Source organism: Theropithecus gelada, chromosome 9, assembly GCF_003255815.1.
Source record: "Theropithecus gelada isolate Dixy chromosome 9, Tgel_1.0, whole genome shotgun sequence".
NCBI classification, from domain to species: Eukaryota; Metazoa; Chordata; class Mammalia; order Primates; family Cercopithecidae; genus Theropithecus; species Theropithecus gelada.
Window position 1 is genome coordinate 4037663 of NC_037677.1, and position 22002 is coordinate 4059664.

The window sequence follows — 22002 nt, forward strand, 5'->3', positions numbered from 1 at the left end:
AAAAAAAAAAAAAAAAAAAGATTTGATAGCAACCCTTTAGAGGTCGACATGAGAAATAAGTGAATTAGTATTTAAAAGACCATAGAATGCCTGGTCCATAGTAAGCAAGTAAAAGTCTATTCACTGCCTATACAATAGCCACATGTTTCTCTCCATTTCCCAGCCCACTGAGCCTTAGGTGGGGGCATATGACAATTTCTGGCCAATGTGCTGTGAATGCAAGTGACATGTGCTACTTGTGGGCTGAACCCAAGGGGAATTTTAACATGAGCCTGGGTTTACTCTGCACGTTTGGCCCCTGTTTGACCAGTGTCTTCATGGCCTCCTGCTCTGGAAGGTGCAACAAAACACTTGAGGGATAAAGCTGAGCCTTCCTCTACATGTTGCAAAGGTAGAATGTGTGAAACAAAGTCTTGATCCTGTTGAGCCCCTAGGGTTTAAGGATCATGTGATAGCACAGAATCATCTCTCAAATCAAGAAATAAACATACTGTCTCATGAGCTTGCAGTCTATTTACAAGAGTGAGACAGGGCAAACATTTTCTTAAGAAACAAAAAGGTAAAATCGCATCTACAAACCTTGCAGCTTTCTACAAATTCTCCTCCCCTGGAATTCTCCGCCTTCCTCCTTTCTTGATGTCCTTACACAACATGAAGGAGTGAATTGTCCTGTAACACACATTCATGATGAAGGCATGGGATCCTAGAGATCGGGGTTTCTTCCTGCCTTGGCCCATCCTGTTTGACCTGGGACAGTCTATGCAAATTACCTGCACTTCCAGATTCTCACCTGGGCATAGAGAGGAAGAAAGCTACTGTCTCAGTGTTGGAAAATTAAGCAGAGGAACACAGGGGCACCACGGTGCCTGAAATGTGCCATCGGTGTTAGCTATGATGACGAGATGATGAGTAAGCAGATCCACTAACACGAAATTGGCAAGCATGAGCCCAAGGCAATGGTGCAGGTGTTGAGTCAAATTTGCCTCCTAGGACATTCCTGTAACTGTTACTCGGGGACATTCCTGGATGGACAGAGCTCAAACTTGGGCTTTAGTTGTAGAATGTTTTGTGTCTGCCAGTGTGTATGCTTCTGACTCTTATTAGGGAAAGCTAGTGAAAGCAAGGGACTGTTTAATTATCTACTTTGTAATTCACTGTGGTACTAGCAGTGTCTTGCCTAAGGAAGGCTTTACATTTTCTTTAGGCAGCAAATGCAGAATTAGTTCATACACAAAAGGTGTTTTTTAAAAATATTCTGTACAGGATTTGTGATTTTCCTTCGTGACTTGATATAATCCACCTGCTTGTCCCTTAAGAAGGGAGAGTTGAGAGAGGCAGCAGGTCTAACTGGCTTTGCCTGCCTCTCAATGAATATCATTTCTGGCTGTGCAGAGAGGAATTTCAAGATTTATGGGTGTGCTGAGAAAAAATGGTAGAATTCTGCCTGCTGGGAAGCAAGAACTCAGCAAAGTCCCAGATGTCCTAGGGCAGGCAGTGAAGCCCAAGTCCGGGGGCGGGGAAAGGCTTGAGTCTTGCTGATAAACCAGCTCCTCGTGTTTTAGTGGGCGAGGTCTGCTCATTTGTAAGAAGAGAGTGGCTGGACTTGTTGCTAAAATAAAGGCTATCACTATCCTACAAAACCTTCTTTTTTTCTCTCCTGAAACTAGAAGAGTGATGGGGCATGACATTGCTTCAACTGGTCAAAGGGTTATGTGGGTGAGTTACAAAGTCAAAGTGTATGCCAAACAGGTGTCAACATGAAGTAAGCCAGAAGTTCAGGCCCTTGCTTCCAATTAGTTTATAATTGCAGAACAATTTAAAGCAGTGTATTCCTTAAGTTCCAAAAGCCACTGAAATTAGTGGTGAAAATGTGTGTTCATCACTGAGTTGGTAGCAGAGAAACTGAGGCAAAGCAAACCAGGACAGAGGCTGTCCTTCTCCTCTTTGGTGCCCAGAAACAGAACTCTCCATTATCTGAAGCTGGCTTCATTTGCTGAGGAAGCCACTACTCCATTTCTAGATAATCCTAGAGGTCTTTTATTTTTTATTTATTTCAATTATTAATTATGATTATTATTGATGAAAGACAGATTATGCTTCTCTTTTCAATTTTGCACTCTAGATTTCTATATGTTTTTTCTTTTTAAATCTTTTTTCTCTTCTTGGATCTTTTTTTCTTCTGTATAGCTGTTCTTCCTGGTGGATTTCCTCAACATAAGTTCCAAACATTCTCTTGATTATTTTTTATATCATGCTTTTAATTTCTAAGTGCTATTTTTTGGTCTCCAGATATTTCATTTGTATATAATATGATGCCCATATTCTTGCTTCACAGATACAATATTTTTTTATCCCCAAGTATATTAATAATTTTTCTTTGCTTGTATGCTTGGAAATTTTCTTCTCCTTGCATAATCGTATTTCTTTCAAGTGATTTTCTTTTGTTATTGTTTGCAATTTTGTTTTTGTTTCGGATTCAATTGCTTTCATGTTAGAGGCTTTTCTCAAATATTAAGTGGTTCCTTGTTTTATGACCATAATTAAATAAATAATTAGCTAAATATTTCCTCACATCTAGGTTTGGATTCTATTTCTCTGGGTCAGTAGTTACTGTCATACATCTGCTTTGTAGCTTTTAAAAGTGTACTGACAGAATTAGAAAAAAAATCTTAAAATTCACATGGACTCAAAAAAGAGCCTGAATAGCCAAAGCAACCCCAAGCAAAAAGACCAAAGCTGGAGACATTACATGACCTGACTTTAAATTATACTACAAGGCTATAGCAACTAAAACAGTGTGGTGCTGTTATAAAAACAGACACACGGATCAGTGAAACAGAATAGAGAAGCAAGAATAAAGTCACATACCCAACTGATCTTCAACAAAGTCAACAAAAATGTACATTGGGGAAATGGCATCCTATTCAATAAATGGTGCTTGGAAACTTAGATAGCCACATGCAGATGAATGAAAGTAGACTCAGACCTCCTATCACATACATAAATTAACTCAAGATAAATTAAAGACTTAAATATCAGACTTCCAGGAGACAACCTAGAAAAAACTATTGTGAACATTGGCCTAGGCAAAGAATGTATGACCATGCAAAAGCAAATGCAACAAAAGCAAATGCAACAAAACAAAAATAGACAAATGGGACTTAATTAAAGTAAACACAGCAAAAAAAAAAAAAAGTCAATAGATAAACATAAACCCGCAAAATGAGGAAACATATTTGTAAATTATACATCCAACAAAGGTCTAATCTAATCTCCAGAATTTACAAGGAACTCAACTCCACAAAAAAAAAGCAAACAACCTGATTAAAAATTGGGCAAAGGATATGAACAGACATTTTTCAAAAGAAGACATTCATGTAGTCAACAAACTTATGAAGAAAAGCTCAGCATCGCTAATCATCAGATAAATGCATATTAAAGCCACAATTGTGACACCGTCTTACACCAGTCATAAGGGCTATTCTTAAAAATTTCTGAAACCAATGTTGGCAAAATGTGGAGCAAAACAAACCCTTACACACCATTAGTGGGAATGTAAATTAGGATAACCTCTATGGGAAACAGCCAGGAGATTTCTCAAAGAATTAAAAGTAGAACTACATTCATTTCAGTGACTTTACTCCTGGGTATCTACCCAAAGGGAAAGAAGTAACTATATAAAAAAGAGAGCTGCCATCATGTGTTCACTGCAGCACTATTCACAATAGCAAAGACAGGAAATTGACCTACATGTCCACTATTGGAGAATTGGATAAAGAAAATGTGGTGTATATATATCATGGAATACTACTGAGCCATGAAAAGAATGAAATTATCTTTTGCAGCAACAGGGATGGAACTGGAGGCCATTGTCCTAGGTGAAATAACTCAGAAATAAAGTCAAATACTACATGCTCTCACACTTAAGTGGTAGCTAAACAGTGGGTACACATGCATCTACAAGGTGGAATAATAGACACTGGAGACTCTAAAATGTAGAAGTCTTTGGGGAGTGTGAGTTTAAAAATTAACTACCGAGTACAGCATTAACTACTTGGGTAACGGGTACAATGAAAGCCCAGGCTTCATTGCTGCACAGTGAAAAATGTCTGTTCATGTCCTTGCCCAATTTTAAATCAGGTTGTTTGCTTTTTTCTTGTGGAGTTGAGTTCCTTGTAGAGTCTAGAGATTAGATTGGACCTTTGTTGGATGCATAGTTTCCAAATATGTTTTTCTATTCTTCAGATTTATGTTTTCTTCTAAACCTGTGGGTTCATGTTTTCTCTGCAGGTTTATGTTGTGCATAACCACCGTGTTTTGTTTTTAAGATTTTTTTTTTGGAAGAAATCTGCACTTGTACCCCCTAAATCTATACAAATTTAACAATGTTTTTTAAGTGTGCCAATGTTTTTACTTTTCGAATTTTTTTTTTAAAGTGTGATGATGTTTTTACCTTTTGCATTATCCCTTTCATTACAGATTTATGTCTTTTAACAAAATCCCTTTGGAATTGTTTATTTTGCTTCAGAAGAGAGAAAAAGTCGACACCTGCTTCCTTCTGCCATCATCGTCAGGAAGTGTCCTCTTGCTCATCTCCTGTCCAGTGATGCCTTCCTGCTGTGCCCCCCGGAATGGCTCTTACCGATTTTACCAGCCCTTTCCATATCACTGCACCCAGTGGAAACGTCTTCTCACCAACCTCCTCAAGTGTGGCCATGTTATCTCCTTCCTGAGACACTTTCCTCTGGAGATTGCCCTGCTGTGATAGCCTAGCCATCGTCATCCCAGACACTCACAGTACCCTGTCCCCGAACCAAATCAGAGCACTTTGACACAAGGCAGCCTCCAGGCAGGGGTCACCTTGGGATTGTCAGATCCATGTCACTCCAACAGAGCCTCCTCCTTCCCTCTCACTGGTTTCTGCCAATGGAGGGGGGCCAGGCGCCACACTCACACTCCTTGAATCTGAGTCAACCACCACGCAGGATTTAAGAAAAATATGCTTACCAGATGATGCTGGCCAGGTGCGGTGGCTCACACCTGTAGTCCCAGTAATTTGGGAGGCCAAGGCGGGTGGATCACTTGAGGTCAGGAGTTGGAGACCTGCCTGGCCAACATGGTGAAACTCTCCCTCTACTAAAAAACAAACTGCCTCTTCAGAAAAAAAAAAATATATATATATATAGCCAGGCATGGGGGTGTGCTCCTGTAATCCCAGTTGCTGGGGAGGCTGAGGTGGGAGAGTGGCTGGAACCTGGGAGGCGGAGGTTGCAGTCAGCCGAGATCGCACCACTACAGTCCAGCCTGGTGACACAGCGAGACCATCTCAAAACAAAACAAAACAAACAAAGAAACAACAACAAAAAAAATGGAGAGATGATGCTGCACGCCTGGCATTGCTATTTCAAAAGAGTGATCATTCTACATCCGTTCTTAGCAAAACCTGCTGTTTTTTGCAAACCCCTATAAATTATTGTATGTGCCTCACAAACTGCTGTAGAATTTTTTCCAGGCTCAACAGCAGAATTTCTCCTTGAAAATCAGGAAAACAGCCAGTCTGTGGCACGTCTTCCTTTCATGAAGAATCGTCAGTTTCCTGCACACGTGGAGGTTCCTGAGGCAGCACAGGGCCTTGTGTTTATGGAAACATTGAAGTGCACGCCCTGATCCAGCCCATCTGAACAGGTTCACCTCACCTCTCCAAACAGGGGAGGTTATTCTCTCTGATGAAGAAGATTTAAAAACCGTGGAACAGAGCAATTTTGTTTTCTGCCTGCCCCATGTCACCTTCACGCCTTGCCCAAAATGATTTTGTCAAGCACCCAGTGAAAACAAGAAGTTTGTTTTTCTGTTTGTGCATGTGCCGTTAAACTTTCTGACAGGCTTCGCATATTCTGCACTTAAACTTTCTAGAAAATGTTCCTACAAGTCCATGTGCCTTTGAATATGTCCATGGTTAGATTAAATTTATGGAAACCCCGCTTATATACACTGGTATTTTAAAATATATCTCCCCATCCATTCTCTCTCATTTTTGGTTTTTTATATTTTGGGTTGTTTTAAGCCTTGTTATTTATAATCTCGTGAGTTAATCTTTCCATTTTTAAGGTGGTAGAACCACTTTCATAGAGAATAATTGCATCATGACAAAAGTTGCTGCTTGCTCAGAAGTGACAGAGCATGAATTTAAAGTTAGGCCTGTCTGACTCCAGAGCTGGCGTGTGTAGACACTGATGGCAAAACGCAGACACATGTGTCCTCTCCCTGCCTCGATGTGGCTTGGACATTGGGATTATAGCAGGCTGTCAAGGTTGAGAACCACTGGCCTGGAGCAGCTCAGGCCACCTGACAGCTGAGAGTTGGAGGAGGACAACCAACATTACTCCACAGACCTCCACGTGGGCCTGAGTTGCAACCTTACACCCATAGAAGGTAAGACAGGGAGATGAGGGACCCCAGCCTTGAGAGGAATGAGTGACAGCAGCTTCAGCTGACCCCTGCTCAGCTTCTTTTGTTACCATAGACATGACTTGGGTTTAGAAATAAGTGTCCCCTCAGACTTGAGTTCAGCAGATGGTGTGAGGGAGACAGAGAAATATGGAATAAGAAGGGGAACAGACAGCGGCCAGGACTGCAGGCTGCTGCTGGGCCCTAGAATACAAAGTTCGGGTTGTTTTTTTGGTGATCCAGGAGCAGAAGTCTCAAAGTAGAAGGAAAGTTAAACCAATGTGCAGCCAATCAGGATGCTATTCAAAGAAGACTTGCTAAACAGTAGTGTCTAGGTTTTCATTGTTCTTCCTCCCACTTGTTTTTAGAAGCTGCAAGACCACACAAATTCTGGGTGGACCAAAGAATTCTTATCCTCAAAGGGAGAGAGAACATTATTGGCTTTGCCAGTCTTTAGTGCACAGATCAAAGACTCCAAGGACAGCCGGGTGTGGTGGCTCATGCCTGTAATCCCAGCACTTTGGAAGGTCCAAGTGGGCAGATCACTTAGGGTCAGGGGTTCGAGACCAGCCTGGCCAACATGGTGAAACCGTATCTCTACTAAAAATACAAAAATTACTCAGGTATTGTGGTGTGTGCCTGTAATCACAGCTACTTGGGAGGTTGAGGCAGGAGAATCGCTTGAACCCAGGAAGCAGAGGTTGCAGTGAGCTGAGATTGTGCCATTGTACTCTAGCCTGGCAGACAAAGTGAGACTCCATCTCAAAAAAAAAAAAAAGACTCCAAGGACAATTGGCATAAGAGGAGAAGCAGTGTGGCTAGTTCATTTGTTTCTGAAAAATCACTGGATTAAAGTGAATGGGGAACTGAAATTGTTTTAAAAAAAGAAACTTAAAAAAGATGCATCATGAATTTTTTGTTAAAAATATTTTGATGAAGAAGCAAACTGGATGAAAAAAAAAAACAAACTGTGTCCTTGACAGTCTAGAAGGAGGTGGCATGAAATGGCCTGCCTGTCTTTGACTGTGTGCATGTGTGTATGTGCACATAATTGTGTGTATATGTGTGTTTATGTGTGCATGTGGCTATGTGCAATACTTGTGTGTATATGTGTGCATGTGGCTTTGGGCAATACTTGTGTATATATGTGTGCATGAGTGTGTGCATGTGCATATGTGCACATACTTGTGAGTGTATGTGTGTACACATGTGTATGTGCACATATTTGTGAGTATATGTGTGGATGTGTATGTGCACATATTTGTGTGTATATGTGTGGATGTGTGTGCATGTGCATATGTGCACATACTTGTGTGTATATGGGTGCACACAAGTGTATGTGCATATGTCTGTGTGTATATGTGCACACATGTATGTGTACCTGTGTATGTGCATGCACATGTATGTGTATATCTGGAACCAACTAAGCCTGCTGTGACATGTCATCTCTCCAAGAACCACACAGCCAGTGTTCAAAGTCACCCCCACTTAGTCTGGGACAGGGCGACGCAGATCTACTGTGCTCGTCTAAGATGAAGCGTTGACCAGATTGCAGAGAAAGCAAGCCAGAGTCAAGATGTTGGGGGCACCTTTCATTACTGTTGGCCAAATGCAATTAATCCCCTTTCTAAACCTTCAGAATGATTACATATTAATTGTATGGTCATGCCTGTCTCTGTAAGTATGTTGTTTTCTTTTGGGGGAGAACTGACCCTGAATCTGTGGATCCGTGGCCGTATTATTTGACATTTTGTCATTTAGAACTGTCTCCAGGTTTACGGTATAAACATTGTCCTGAGCAGTGAGACAGAGCTGGCTTCCAACAAGATAACTTTTCAAAGTATCACCAGGACCCCCGCATTTTCCTTGGAAGACTCCATCCTGGAAGCCGTCCTCTTTAAATATTGTCTGATCTTACTCCTCCCTTTCATGTGATAGAATGGATACAATATTTTATCCATGACAAGCCCAGAAGAGAAATTCCATTATCATTCTCTCCAGTAACACAGTATAACAGAAACTAATCTCAGTGGAGAAATATTCCTCCATTTCATGTGGACGGCTGAAACATTTGCTGCCAAAATTCCATGACAGCCATTTGTTACTGACATGGAGAACATTTTCTTACAACAGTCATAAAAGCACCTTCCAAAAAAACCACAGGGCTTAGGAATTGCTTTCAAATATGCAACTGATTTTTATAAAAATGAAAGAAAAATTAAAAATCTCTATGCACTGCTGATTTTGAAGTAAAGCATGCTTTTTCTTAGGTTTTAAAAACATTAGAATAATATTTATTTGATGATTATAATTAAAGTTGGATTTCCTAGAAGATGAGTACTACTTCACTAATGAAAATATGTGTAGATATGTGTAGTTTGTTTTGAAAACAGGATTATGTGTTAAAGCTTAGAAAGAAAAGCTGAAATGTGGTATTCAGCAATATCTTACACAAATATAATATAAATGCCAGAAATCTTTAAAACACATTGCCAGTTTTAGCATTTTTATATGAAAGATGCTACTTGGGATGACATTACTTATGTTATAAAAATATTTTTGTATTATATGGAAGATAACACTCTATCATTGACTCATGTTTTCTGTGAAAGGCACCCAATGTCTTCTACATTGTACAATTTGAAGTGGAAATGCAGCCAATCTTGATTCAGAATCATTCAGTGCCTTGTGTAAATTAGAAAACAATTTAGAAGAAAAAGAAAGAAAGAAAAAGTAGAAAATCAAAGTGTGATGCAGAATAGATTGAATTTTCTTAAAACTATATTCACAAACATCTGTAGGTATTTAGAAATAGATATAAAAATGAGAAGAAATAGATGTGAATATTATTAGTATCCTGGTAAAAATAATTATGGTGATGTTTATTTTTAATCCTTATATTAGTTTCTTTTTCCTGCATTTTTAGAAATGAATCTATTATTTTAAGATCGGAAAGATATTAGAATATTATTTTAAATGACAGTAGAACTCAACATGCCGGTCCCGGGGAAGAGAGACTAGCACTGGGTCTATTTTTGCCCTACAATGTTGGGGTTTCCATGGCCATGGTTCTGTTCTGGATCCTCTAACCCACCAGCAGCATCTGGCATTTGAACTTTTACTCAGTAATGAGCCCTGTTAGAACTGAACTTTCCTAACACCATTGTGTGTGAAATGATGTGGTGAAAGTTGATTATACGAACTGGGTCATTCATATCTTTCCAAACTAAATCGGAGTCGTGGGCTGAGGGGGAAAGCACTCAGGGTAAATAGCACCTGCTCCTAGAATTGCATTTTCCACAAGCCTAGCTGGGACCAGCTTTACCTGGTAGCTGCCAAGATGACCTGTGACCTGTTGCTCACCTATCAGAACTTGCCAGCTCCCCAGAGCATCTCTAGTGCCAATGAACTTTGTTTCAAAGCAGTAGGCAACATTTCTCTTTCTAATAAATCCCCCGCCTCCCCTTTGATCTTTGGGCATCCTGAAGACCACCCAGTCTACCTTGATGCCCTGACTTGCAGTTTGGTCATTGCCAAATAAAACATTCGATTCAGAGACTTGTCTCTATATTTTATTTTGACTTCAACTATATCAATTGGACTTCAGCCCTGCGAAAGCCAGTCTATATTGTGTTTTATTTATAAAACCTAGCCCCTTCATATGCATTTAAGCTCTTCAGGGATATTGTCTAAATATTCATTTTTCAATTATAATTTAAAATATAATTTACTCTTTAATTCACTGAAGAACCCAAGGTTCATTATAACACTCAAACCTCTTTCTTTTCCCAATTTAGATACAAAATCTTTAAAAATTCAATAGTGCTGTGCTACTGAAACTGAAGTGGTTTATGTTTGTAAGTTTGTTTGATTTTGCCTTTCTCTTCTGCTTGCATATTTAAATCTTGACTGTTTTCCCCATTTCTACAATTAGTGTTCACTTATATATAAATCTATATTATGCATAGATAATAGATAGAACCTATGTGTCATGCTGGGAACCTCATCGCCATGCTAATACGCCAGTCTTTGGAAATCCCATGTTTCTACGAAGACACTTAAGTATTAAGTTAGGCTGAAAAAAGCTACAAGCTGTAGTGAAGAAATACATCTTTCTCTTTGCTCTGTACATGGTGGAATATTGCATATAACTGGATTTTCAAAAGATCACAGCAAAGCATCGGCAACCAAAGAAACCTTCACTTTCTGTTGCGTGTCTGAGTTACTCTTGTTCCCCACATTCTCCCACCCCACAGCAAAATTAGGAAACAACTCTAGCACAAGGGCAGCCCAGAGACACAGCCCAGACAGATGGTCAGCAACAGGCCTGAACGCAGAGCCATGAGGGCAGACCCACAAACAGAGCATTCAGTGAGTGCCTCTCAAAAACCGGGAATCAGGAGACGCTGAAAATACCCATGAAACAAAAAATTCCAAATGGGATGCCTACAAACAAGGTTCTTTATTCCAGGTTAGATATAATTTTAACAAGCAATTAGGAAAGACACATTTCTCAGACAAACTGCATGTTTAATTTAAAAACAGTCTCCGGACCTCCCCACATCAGCCAGACACACGGCAATGGGATCTCCAGTAACGACGAGAAAGTGGCGTTCTCAAAGAAAGGAGACTTCATCTTTCAGAGTATCTTTCCATTTGCTCCCTCAAATTAGCAACGTTTTAATTTGGCTTTCTTTTTTTGGAGCTGGTGCACAAGAGTTTATTGGGAATTTTGAATTAGAAGCAGATGGGTTTTTCAGCTCAACTTTCCTCCCTTTTCCTGTTATTCTGAAAACAATTCCAGATCCTGAGAGCCTCTCAGAAGAGACCATTTTGGTGCTCAGCCAAGATCACATTGTCTAATTTTAATACTGTGTGACAAAGTTACTAGGATATCATTTTTCTGGTTAAGTAACTCAGAAGTACTTTTGTTTTAAGTAATGCTACCTTAAAAAAAGTAGTTTGCTTTCACTTTTTCTTTCAATTCTTGTTTTGAATTTGCCAGACTTTTAAAACACTACCATGTAATCTTCTGGACATGTGAAGATATCATTTACTAAGTTAGATATGTGAGGTTTTTAATCAAGCTAACAAGCTTTTGCAGGCTATTGGTTAATGAAAATATTGCTTAATTACCGTGGGCATTTCTATAATAATTTTACTTGAAGAATATTTACAATTTGAGCCATTTGTGTTTTGCCTCAGAGATAATAATTAACCATTCAAATCCACCATGCTGTTTCTATTCCAGTTCAGTGACATTTTAATGATGCAAATAGTTTACAATACACATTATTAAAAGGGGGCAACTGAAAGTAATGAGTTTTTATAATGGTGGCGTTCATTCCTAGGCATATAGGTTTTTTTTTTTCCTAACTAATTAATATATGTGTTTGCCCTCTTTTTCTGTATTAGCATTCTGTTACTCACTAAGTAAATGAATCATGTCCTCTCTGGATACATAAATATGTAGGAAGACAATACTCCTCTGCCCAAGTTGACAGAGGGTGACCAGAAAATGACACAGCATCCAAGATGGCTGTCCTGTCATCTCCAGGGTATCAGTCAGGGTTCCCTAGAGGGACAGGACTAATAGGATAGATGTATATATTAAAGGGAGTTTATTAAAGAGAATTGACTCACATGATCACAAGGTGAATTCCCACAATAGGCCATCTGCAAGCTGAGGAGTAAGGAAGCCAGTTTGAGTCCCAAGACCTCTAAAGTAGGGAAGCCGACAGTGCAGCCTTTAGTTGGTGGCCGAAGGCCCGAGAGCTCCTGGCAAACACTGGTGTAAGTTCAACAGTCCAAAGCTGAAGAACCTGGAATCTGACGTTCAAGGGGAGGAAGCACCCAACACAGGAGAAAGATGGAGGCCAGAAGAATCAGGCAGTCTATTCCTTCTACATGCTTCTGCCTGATTAGATGGTGCCCACCCAGACTAACGGTGGGTCTGCCTCTCTCAGTTCACTGACTCAAATGTTAATCTCCTTTGGCAACACCCTCACAGACACACCCGGGAACAATACTTTACATCCTTCCGTCAAGTTGACACTCAATATTAACCATCACATCTGCCATCCCACCAGATTACGTGTTCTCAAATCACATGGTCAAGGAATTACAGAATGGCTGTAAACTCCTGATTGTACCATAAGGATTTCCAAATCAAATTCCACTGAAAGTTTATAATGATATTGGCTGTGGCCACAGAATTAAGCCTGGATTTGAAACCAGAAGCTTTGCAAATGAAACTATTTCTCTCGTATATTATCTGAGTCTATACCATGTGTACTTGAGGTGATACCTATTGATTGAATGAAGTTGTCCACTGTTGTCAATCAGCCTGGAATGTTGTTTTTATGCATTTTTTAAAAAATGCGATGGGCCTCTAGAAATCGCTATGCTATCTTCATAGCGGAAGAGGGCACTATATGTCCCACAGGAGCAATGAGGCTTCCTGTGCACAGTTTCCTGCAGTGGTAGTGGCGGTTTCTCCTCCACTGGTGTAGGTGGCCCTGGCATGAAGCAAGCAGTCTCTGACTCTCAACCTGATGCTCTTTCCAAGGTGACCCTTGGCCTGAGGGCACCACATTTAATCTCTTTGCAAACGTCCATGTACATGCTCCAAAGTAAATCCCAGGCATAGCTTCTCTTGTTGGGAACAGGCCACCCAAAATCTGGCCATAAACTGGCCCCAAAACTGGCCATAAACAAAATCTCTGCAGCACTGTGCCATGTTCATGATGGTCATAACGCCCACGCTGGAAGGTTATGGGCTTACTGGAATGAGGGCAAGGAACGCCAGACCCACTCAGGGTGGAAAACCGCTTACAGGCATTCTTAAGCCACAAACAACCGCATGAGCGATCTGTGCCTTAAGGACATGCTCCTGCTGCAGATAACTAGCCCAACTCATCCCTTTATTTCGGCCCATCCCTTCGTTTCCCATAAGGGATACTTTTAGTTAATCTAATATCTATAGAAGCAATGCTAATGACTAGCTTGCTGTTAATAAATACGTGGGTAAATCTCTGTTCAAGGCTGTCAGCTCTGAAGGCTGTGAGACCCCTGATTTCCCACTTCACACCTCTGTATTCCTGTGTGTGTGTCTTTAATTCCTCTAGCACCACTGGGTTAGGGTCTCCCCAGCCGAGCTGGTCTTGGCCTTCTCTGATGCACAGAATGATTTGATTCTTTTGAAAACAGAGGAACGTGGACATTTTGCTTTGTTTTGTTTGGCAGTGTATTTTGTTAACAGACTAGAACCTTCCATCTCATACCTGAAGCTACAATCAATAGATGATACTTATACCGACCTCTTAAAAAAAAAATGAAGTAATGTATTGACTCCAGCCTAGCAAAGAAACTGTGTGTGTTATTACATTTGGACTGCATCCTCTGGCAAAAAGCCATACCACATTCCTGCTGTTTATTTAGGAGGCCTAAACATTGGTGAGGCCAAATACCACACAGAGTAAGCAAAAATAGGACTTCTTTATTTATATTTCCTAATAGTTATTGACTTCTCAATTCAATACTTCTGAAAAGCAGTCATAAATCTGTGTCCAAAACACTCTGCTTCCCAAACTCTTGTTCCTCCCCAGTGGTGGAAGATGAACCTTCCCTCATTGCCTGTTTGGTCTAAGATACTTAAGGAGGGTGTGCAACTCTGTCCATTAATGGCTACATTCTAGGGACTCCCTAGGAGAGGACATGGCCACAAGTCCGAATTGATGGAAAATGTGATTCTTGAAGTCATTATGTGAAAAAGATACTTGCACATGCATGTTTATAGCAGCACAATTTGCAAGTGCAAAAATGTAAAACCAGCCCGAATGTCCATCAATCAACGAGTAGATAAAGAAATTGTGGTATGTGTATATGATGGAATACTACTTAGCTATAAAAAGAAATAAATTAATGGCATTCACAGCAACCTGGATGAGATTGGAAACCATTATTCTAAGCAAAGTAACTCAGGAATGGAAAACCAAACATTGTTTGTTCTCACTCATAAGTGGGAACTAAGTTATGAGAATGCAAAGGCATAAAAATGACACAATGGACTTTCGGGCCCAAGGGGAAAGAGAGAAAAAGGGGTGAGGAATAAAAGACTACAAATTGGGTGAAGTGTATACTGCTCACGCGATGGGTGCACCAAAATCTCACAAATCACCACTAAAGAACTTACTCATGTAACCAAACACCACCTGTTCCCCAATAACCTATGAAAACAAAACAAAAACCAGGATTTAATTTCTTAGTAGTTTTTCTTGCTTAATTTCTGTCAGCCTTTGGGCAAAGAAAAAAAAAATCTGAAGTTGGTTTAATTCTCAGCATCTGACTATCTCCCCAAACAGAAGGAAATCTGCTGGAGTCACCGTGCATCCCGATACTGATCTGCCCATTTGGCTTGGCTGTCAACATTTCCTTTTAGAATACACCTTGTATTTTAGTTTTTTAAAGAATTTTATTATTATTATCTTAATGGAGGGAAGAGAACGTCCTCTTTCACGGTGACACCACAGCACTCTCTAACTCTACACAGCTGCAAAAATAAACTTGGAAGGTCTCTCCGTGATGAACACACACAGCTCCCGTCCATCTCCACCATGTTCCCTGGCCTTCAGTGCCATGCGCCTCTGTCAGTTTTAGAGACACACCTTGTGACTAGAGATGAAAACTCAGCTCCACTGGTGGGAGGGAGCTGAACAGGCCTGGGCACGGAGGCATGCTTTCAGCATTTGCTCTTTGGAATCCTCTGATTCCATCTCACGAAGCAGCGATTAGCAGATGTGATGGACCAGCCCCTCAAGAGCAACCATGACAGTGAAAGAACCAAATGAAAGATTAAAGCGGAGCAAGTGTGAGATATTCTCCTGGATTTCAGAAGCAAAGTGAGGCACTTGTGAGTCACTAGATCTTCAACTATTAGCTGATTCGAATAGGGAGATATCACCACACAGATGGGAACTTATTTAAGGAAACCGTTTGTGCAGTTTGCAGTTTAAAACTAGATTATAATTGATTTTTTTACCTGAACAACCACAAGACACAAAAGGGAGGATCGTGTTTAATTAGTATGATTCCTCAATTCTAGATCACACCTTCTATATTATTTCGGTTATGCTAGAAGTGGCCTTTTACAAAACATGTTAATTCAGTTATATCTCGGGATGGTAGGTCTTCTTATTTCCTATTTTATTTATTTTAATGCTCTAGAAAGTGTTTGTTTGCTTTTGTTTTGTTTTTTGAGACAGGCTCTCACTCAGGTCACCCAGGCTAGAGTGCAGTGGTGCCATCACGGCTCACTACAGCCTTGAACTCCCCAGTTCAAGCAATCCTCCCACCTCAGCATCCTAAGTAGCTGAAACTACAAGTGTGCATCACCACCTTTTTTTTTTTTTCTAATATTTAGTAGAGACGGGGTTTCCCCATGTTGCCCAGGCTGAACTTGAACTACTGGGCTCAACAGATCCACTTGCCTCACTTCTGCATTCCAAAGTGCTGGGATTGTAGGCGTCAGCCACCATGTCCAGCCGAAGGTGTTTTTTTAACTACGATTTTTGTGTTTCATTGTCTTACTTTGTGTCTGAAATTGAGCACTTATTAATACACCACAATGTACAAACCTACTTTCTGTTACAGGATTGCATCTTTATTTATTATCTTGCCTTCTGTATTTACATTATATCCCTTCAACATTAGTGTGAATTACTTGATCCAATAAGCCATACTTCTTTGGATTGTTCAAGGCGTTGAGTATAAAGAGCTGCTGAGTTCTTCAAGCAGCCAAGAGAAAGAACTGTTCATTTAGTATGTGTATTACTTAGAGGATACACGCTGAGAGCATTTGGATGCAATGAATAAAGCTGCACAGAGAAGGGATGGACAGAAGGAGACAGATACAAGGCCAGTCCAGGGCACATTCCTACTGGAGTTCCACTTGTGAGGAATTTCAAGTACATGTATTTGCAATGACTTTTTAAAGTCTTCATATGTCCTGTTCACATGAAATTCATGGTTTACTTTCTAGTGTCCTACGAAGACCTCTCCAAAGTTGTTCAAGTCCCAAGGTTTTAGCAGAGCACAGTCCGTCTCAAATCTGCTCCACTAAGCAAATTCTAGCCAACGTAATATGGAAAGTCTTTTGAGGATGAAGTATGTGCAGAATCCTGAAGTCGGTAGTAGGAAGTCACAAAAATGGCTCCAACTTTCATGGAAGATCGTCACTGATTCTAATAGATTCGAATAATCATAAACCAAGTTCACTCTGATAAGGGCAAGCATCATGATATCAAATGATTTTGGTAAAAGTTCTGGATAGATGTTAAGGAACGATTCTTTGGGTGAAGGACGATGAAAACCCTATCTAGAAAGAAAGGTAGGCCGATGGCAGGTGTGTGTGGTCAGGAGGCTCAGTTCATAAGAGGAAAATGAACGTAAAGACATCGAGGCTGAAAGACACAGGGCCCACGCGTCAACAGCAACAAGGATTCTCATGCGCCTGAAACATGCCCCGGATTGGACAAAAGATGGCTTGGGAGCAAGTGCTGAGAAAAGTAGCTTGGAGTCAAATTGGAGACTTTTATATAAAGCCGAGAAATGACATTTTCATTTTCGGGCAATGAGAAGCTGCCTACGAGAGCGCCTGGTATTGTTACCTCTTCAGACTGACAGTTCTTCCTTTTCCTGAGAACCCCAAGGGCCTGGCTCACTACAGCTCCTCCTGTGCTCTGCCCATCTCTGCTGAGCTTGCTGTAACAGTTGCCTGCGGTGTCACAGTTACGCCACCTGGGTTCTGCAGCTCCGGAAAGAGGGGACAGAATTTTTCTCCAAAGTTTCTTATTCATTCATGCAACGCATTGTTCAGAGAGGCACTAGACCAGATGCTGCAGACAGTGAAGATAAACAAGGCTCCTTCCTTCCTTGAGCCCAGTGTGGAAAAGAGGTGAGGCGGCACCTGTCCATCCAGCACACATGCTGAGCGTGCAGCAGTAGCGTGGAAGGGCAGACCCCATGCCGGCTTAGCTTTGAATAATGACAAATGTCAATGTCAGGAGAAAGGATCCAGGCTTTACACTGGCGTTTGAGCCAAGTACCCGTTAATTATTTTCTCTGATCCTCTCCCTTCTCCCACCCTCCCTCCTCTGACAGGTTCAAGCATTTCTGTTGCTTCCCCTTTATGTTCATGCATTCTCATCATTTAGCTCCCACGTATAAGTGAGAACACGCAGTATTTGAGTTTCTGCATTAGTTTGCTAGGAATAATAGCCTCCAGCTCCATCCATTTTCCTGCAAAGGACATGATCTGGTTCTTATTTTATGACTGCATAGTATTCCATGGTGTATATGTACATGGAATATGTGTATATGTACCAATAGCAGTATGGAAAAAGGTAGAGGCAAAATAAAATAAACATTTTAGGCTTTAAAAATGTTATTCATTTCCTAATCCATGGCCATTCTCCAACTTTAAAGTGCAAGTAGTTACCCGATGGTTCTTTTTAAATGTATATCCTAATTCAGTGAATCCTGATCAGGCCTGAGACGCTGCATTTCCGCAGCCTTTCGGGGCTTGCTGCTGCTGCTGGACCACACCTTGGGAAGCAGACTCTGGAGCAGGGGAGCAGGGGCGCAGGGGAGCAGGGGCGCAGGGGAGCAGGGGCGCAGGGGCGCAGGCGCTGGGGTGGTGGAGGTGCGGTGCTGAAGGGAACAGGAAAGGCCCCAGACTGAGTTTCCTAGACTTGGATCTAAAGCACTCCCGAGTCCCAAAGCATCCTGTGAACCTGGAAATGATGCACCGAGATGGCCGCAGGGTCTGTCAGCCTCACCGCGGGAGCGCCATTTCCTTCCTCACTGTGAATTCTCTTCTTTCCTACTACGCAGCTTGGGCACAAAGGACGTTTTATGATGCTCGCATCAAGAAACCGACCCCAAATTGCTTTCAAAGCATCCGCTTCGTGCTCTGCGTTTTGTCACGTTCCAGTCGCATGTGAGCTGCAGGGCCGCGGAACGTGGTGCAGAGGACACGGTTCATGGAGTTCAGGACGGATTCCCCCATGGCATTCACAGCGCCGCCTGCGGCCTCAGCTCCGGCTTCCCCTCCGCAGCCTCGGGCGTCCATCAAGGCAGCACAGGCCTATTGTGATCAGACTTCCTCTAGCTCACTTCACCCTTAACTTATCCCCCTCTGGATTTTATTCAGTGCATTTTTATTTTCCAGTGGCCTGGACACCAAAAAAAAAAAAAAAAAAAAGCACTTTATTTTGTTTGTTTGTCTAAATTGCCAGTGTACGTATCATTGTACACCTGTTTCTAGTCACACACTTATTTTCATTCCCTAAAACACACTGTAGGGCTCTCTGTGAGTAATAAATATCATTTGAATCTCTTTATTTTACATATTCAAAGCAAATGATAGGTCTTAAGAAATTAATTGGTATGTCAGTGTGTACATTCTACTTAGTAAACTTCATGTACAAAGATACATCTTACTTTACAAAGTAAATCATACTGCTTGATTGCTATAAAAGTAGTATGGAAAAAAGTAAAGGGAAAGTATAATTAAAATGTTTTAAGCTTTAAAAAAATGTGACTCCTTTCCTCATCCATGGCCAAAATGTGATGAGAATTAAATAGCAGAGGGGAATTTTTATTTGTTGTAGACACTCTATACCTAGCCTGAGCTCATCCCTAGATCCATTGATTACCTCATGTCTGAATATGTAGCACTTTTAATTTTAGCAATGCTGACAGTTTTTTACAATGACTGCTTAGTTGCCAGATTAAACACTGAGAATTCATTTGAGTTTTACTGTTGGAGTTTTCCTATTTGGAGTTCAACCAACTGAGATTTACTTTGAAGTTTTTGAAAGTGTGTGAAATGTAGGAGCACTTCCTTGCCATCATTGCTTCTTTTGCTTGTCGTAGTTGTAATATACAGTATCTAATTTAATATGGTTCAGAATGGAGAGCATCATTGACTAGGTGGATGCTTGCTGTTTCTGGAATGGAATCAGGAAGCTTGTTAGCTGACACGGTGAACATGCTGAGGGAAAAGGTCACTATGTTGCATCCAAGTGTGTAGTTATTTTCCCAAGTTAATGTATTTTGTGCCACTTCTAAATCTAATTTAATGATTAGCTTACTTTCGTGCAATGTGTATGCCTTTTAAATACACTTTCTTATGTTAGATGGTTCAACTTTTTATTTTTAACTTTTATTTTAAGTTCAGGGGTACATGTGCAGATTTGTTATATAGATAAACTTGCGTCATTGGGATTTGTTGTACAGATTATTTTATCACCCAGGTATCTGAGCTGAGTGCCTGTTAGTTATTTTCTCTGATCCTATCCCTTCTCTCACCTTCCACCTTCCAATAGGCCCAAGTTTCTGTTGTTCCCTTCTTTCTCCCCATGTGTTCTCATCATTTGGCTCCCACTTATAAGTGGAGTATTTGATTTTCTGTGTCTGCATTAGGTTGCTAAGAATAATAGCCTCCAGTTCCATCTATATTCCAGCAAAGGACATGATCTTAATTTTTTTTATGGCTGCGTAGTATTTCACGGTGTATATGCACCCTATTTGCTTTATCCAGTCTATCCCCGATGGGCATTTAGGTTGATTCCATGTCTTTGCTGTTGTGAATAGTGCTACAATGAACATATGTGTGCATGTGTCTTTCCGGTAGAATGATTTATTTGCCTTTGGGTATATACCTAGTAATGGGATTGCTGGTTCAAATGGTAGGTCTTTGAAGCATGGCTATACTGTTTTCCACAATGGTTAAATGAATTTAGACTCCCATCAACAATGTACAAGCATTCATTTTTCACCATAAGATGGTTTAACTTAAAAAAAATTGACTTGTTACCTACCTCTACTTAATAATACACCGTTTGAAATTTGAATGCATTCCATTCTCGGAAGACATCATGCTTTTTTGTTGTTGTTTTTCAATTGATAAGGATGCAGCTGATGAGACAACCCACAAAATGTGCTCAAGATTACACAGCAGGTGCATGCATAGAACTGGATTCCAGGGCCAGTTTGACAATTTCGAGAAACCTCTCTGCCTTATCTGCGGGCCTGGTTTATCCCAATGCTGAGTGTGTGGTAGAGAAATGCTGTTCCTGTGTCCAAAGTGTCTGCTTTCAAGAAACCCAGAGGCATTTATGACTGTGTGGCGGGCCCTACACATTGCCCTCCGTGTCCAAAGGAGGACTCATGAGTCTCTGGGTTTTTGGCTTCAGATGCCTGACCTCATCCCTGTACAGAAAGACAGTTCACAACATGGACGTCTGTCTCCTTGCCGGCCATTTCCTCCTTCAGCAGCTGCCTGGACAGTCCTCACTTCCTCCCTATGGAAATGGACCAAACCTTCCACAACCCAGGCCGTGCCATCGTATAATGGCGTCCCAATCACATGTACTACTCACTCAGCATTTCTTACAACAAACTATCTGCAGAATATATTTCAAGCCTGCCTGTGTGCATGGCAGGTTTCTCACCCTCTAGCATTAAGAACAAAGAAATATAGTAAATCTCACTAATGCAAATCCTGGCCTGTTTTTATGTCAGTTTGTGTTGCCAAACCTGAAAAGTTCCTCTTCAAAACTGAAAGAATGCCAGAAGAGCATTCTCATTTAGGAGTTAATTTTAACGTCTTAATTTTAAAAATCAGTAAAAACCAGTAAAAAGGACCCAAAGTCATAAAGCTATTGAAGTGATAGCCACAAAGAGCACCTTTAAATCTTCAGAGGACACTAGAATTAATGCCCAATTAATTATCGTAACCTTTGTGTGAGGTAGGTTTTATAAAGATCCAACATGGGGAAATTGAGCAACCTGCCCAAGGCTTCCAGGCGAATGAGTATCCACGTCTCAGCCTTTCTAAATCCTAGGCAATGGTGTGCACGTTCTTTTGACCATGGGAGAAAACTAAAGCCCATAAAAGGTGATTACAACATGAATACCTGATGTTTCAGATATTTGTCATAAACTCACAAATAAAATCTATCACCCATAAAGAGGTTTTATTGGAATGAGGCATCTGACGATGATATATCTGCCCGGGGTGATGCTATAAAGCATGACTTTGACACTCTGGGTTTTTAACAGCATGTGAAATACAATAACCTTCCTCAAGTGAATGGAGGGGAGTGTGATTATTTACACACATTGAATTTTACGTACCAAAGCAGGAAGGCAGCCAGCTGGGCCCATTTGCTAAGGATTGTGGACACAAGTGGGTCTGCTTGAGAGCCAGTCATAAAATGTTTGCTGGGCCAGATCTGGGAAGGGTCCTAGAGGTAGCAGTGGTGGGCAGTTTCAGGGAGTGGGTTATGAGACACCAAGAGGTAGCATTTATTTACTGGCATTTGCCCATTTCATAATTCAGATAAAAATAGCACGTTTAATGAAAGCACAAAGAAAATCTTTTTGGGAGAAAGCAGCTGATTAGCAGGGACATGGAGGGGTTTTTAAGGGCGGTAAGGAAAGGCCCTACCCACATCCCTCCCCGCCCGACTTCACCAGCTCTGACATGAA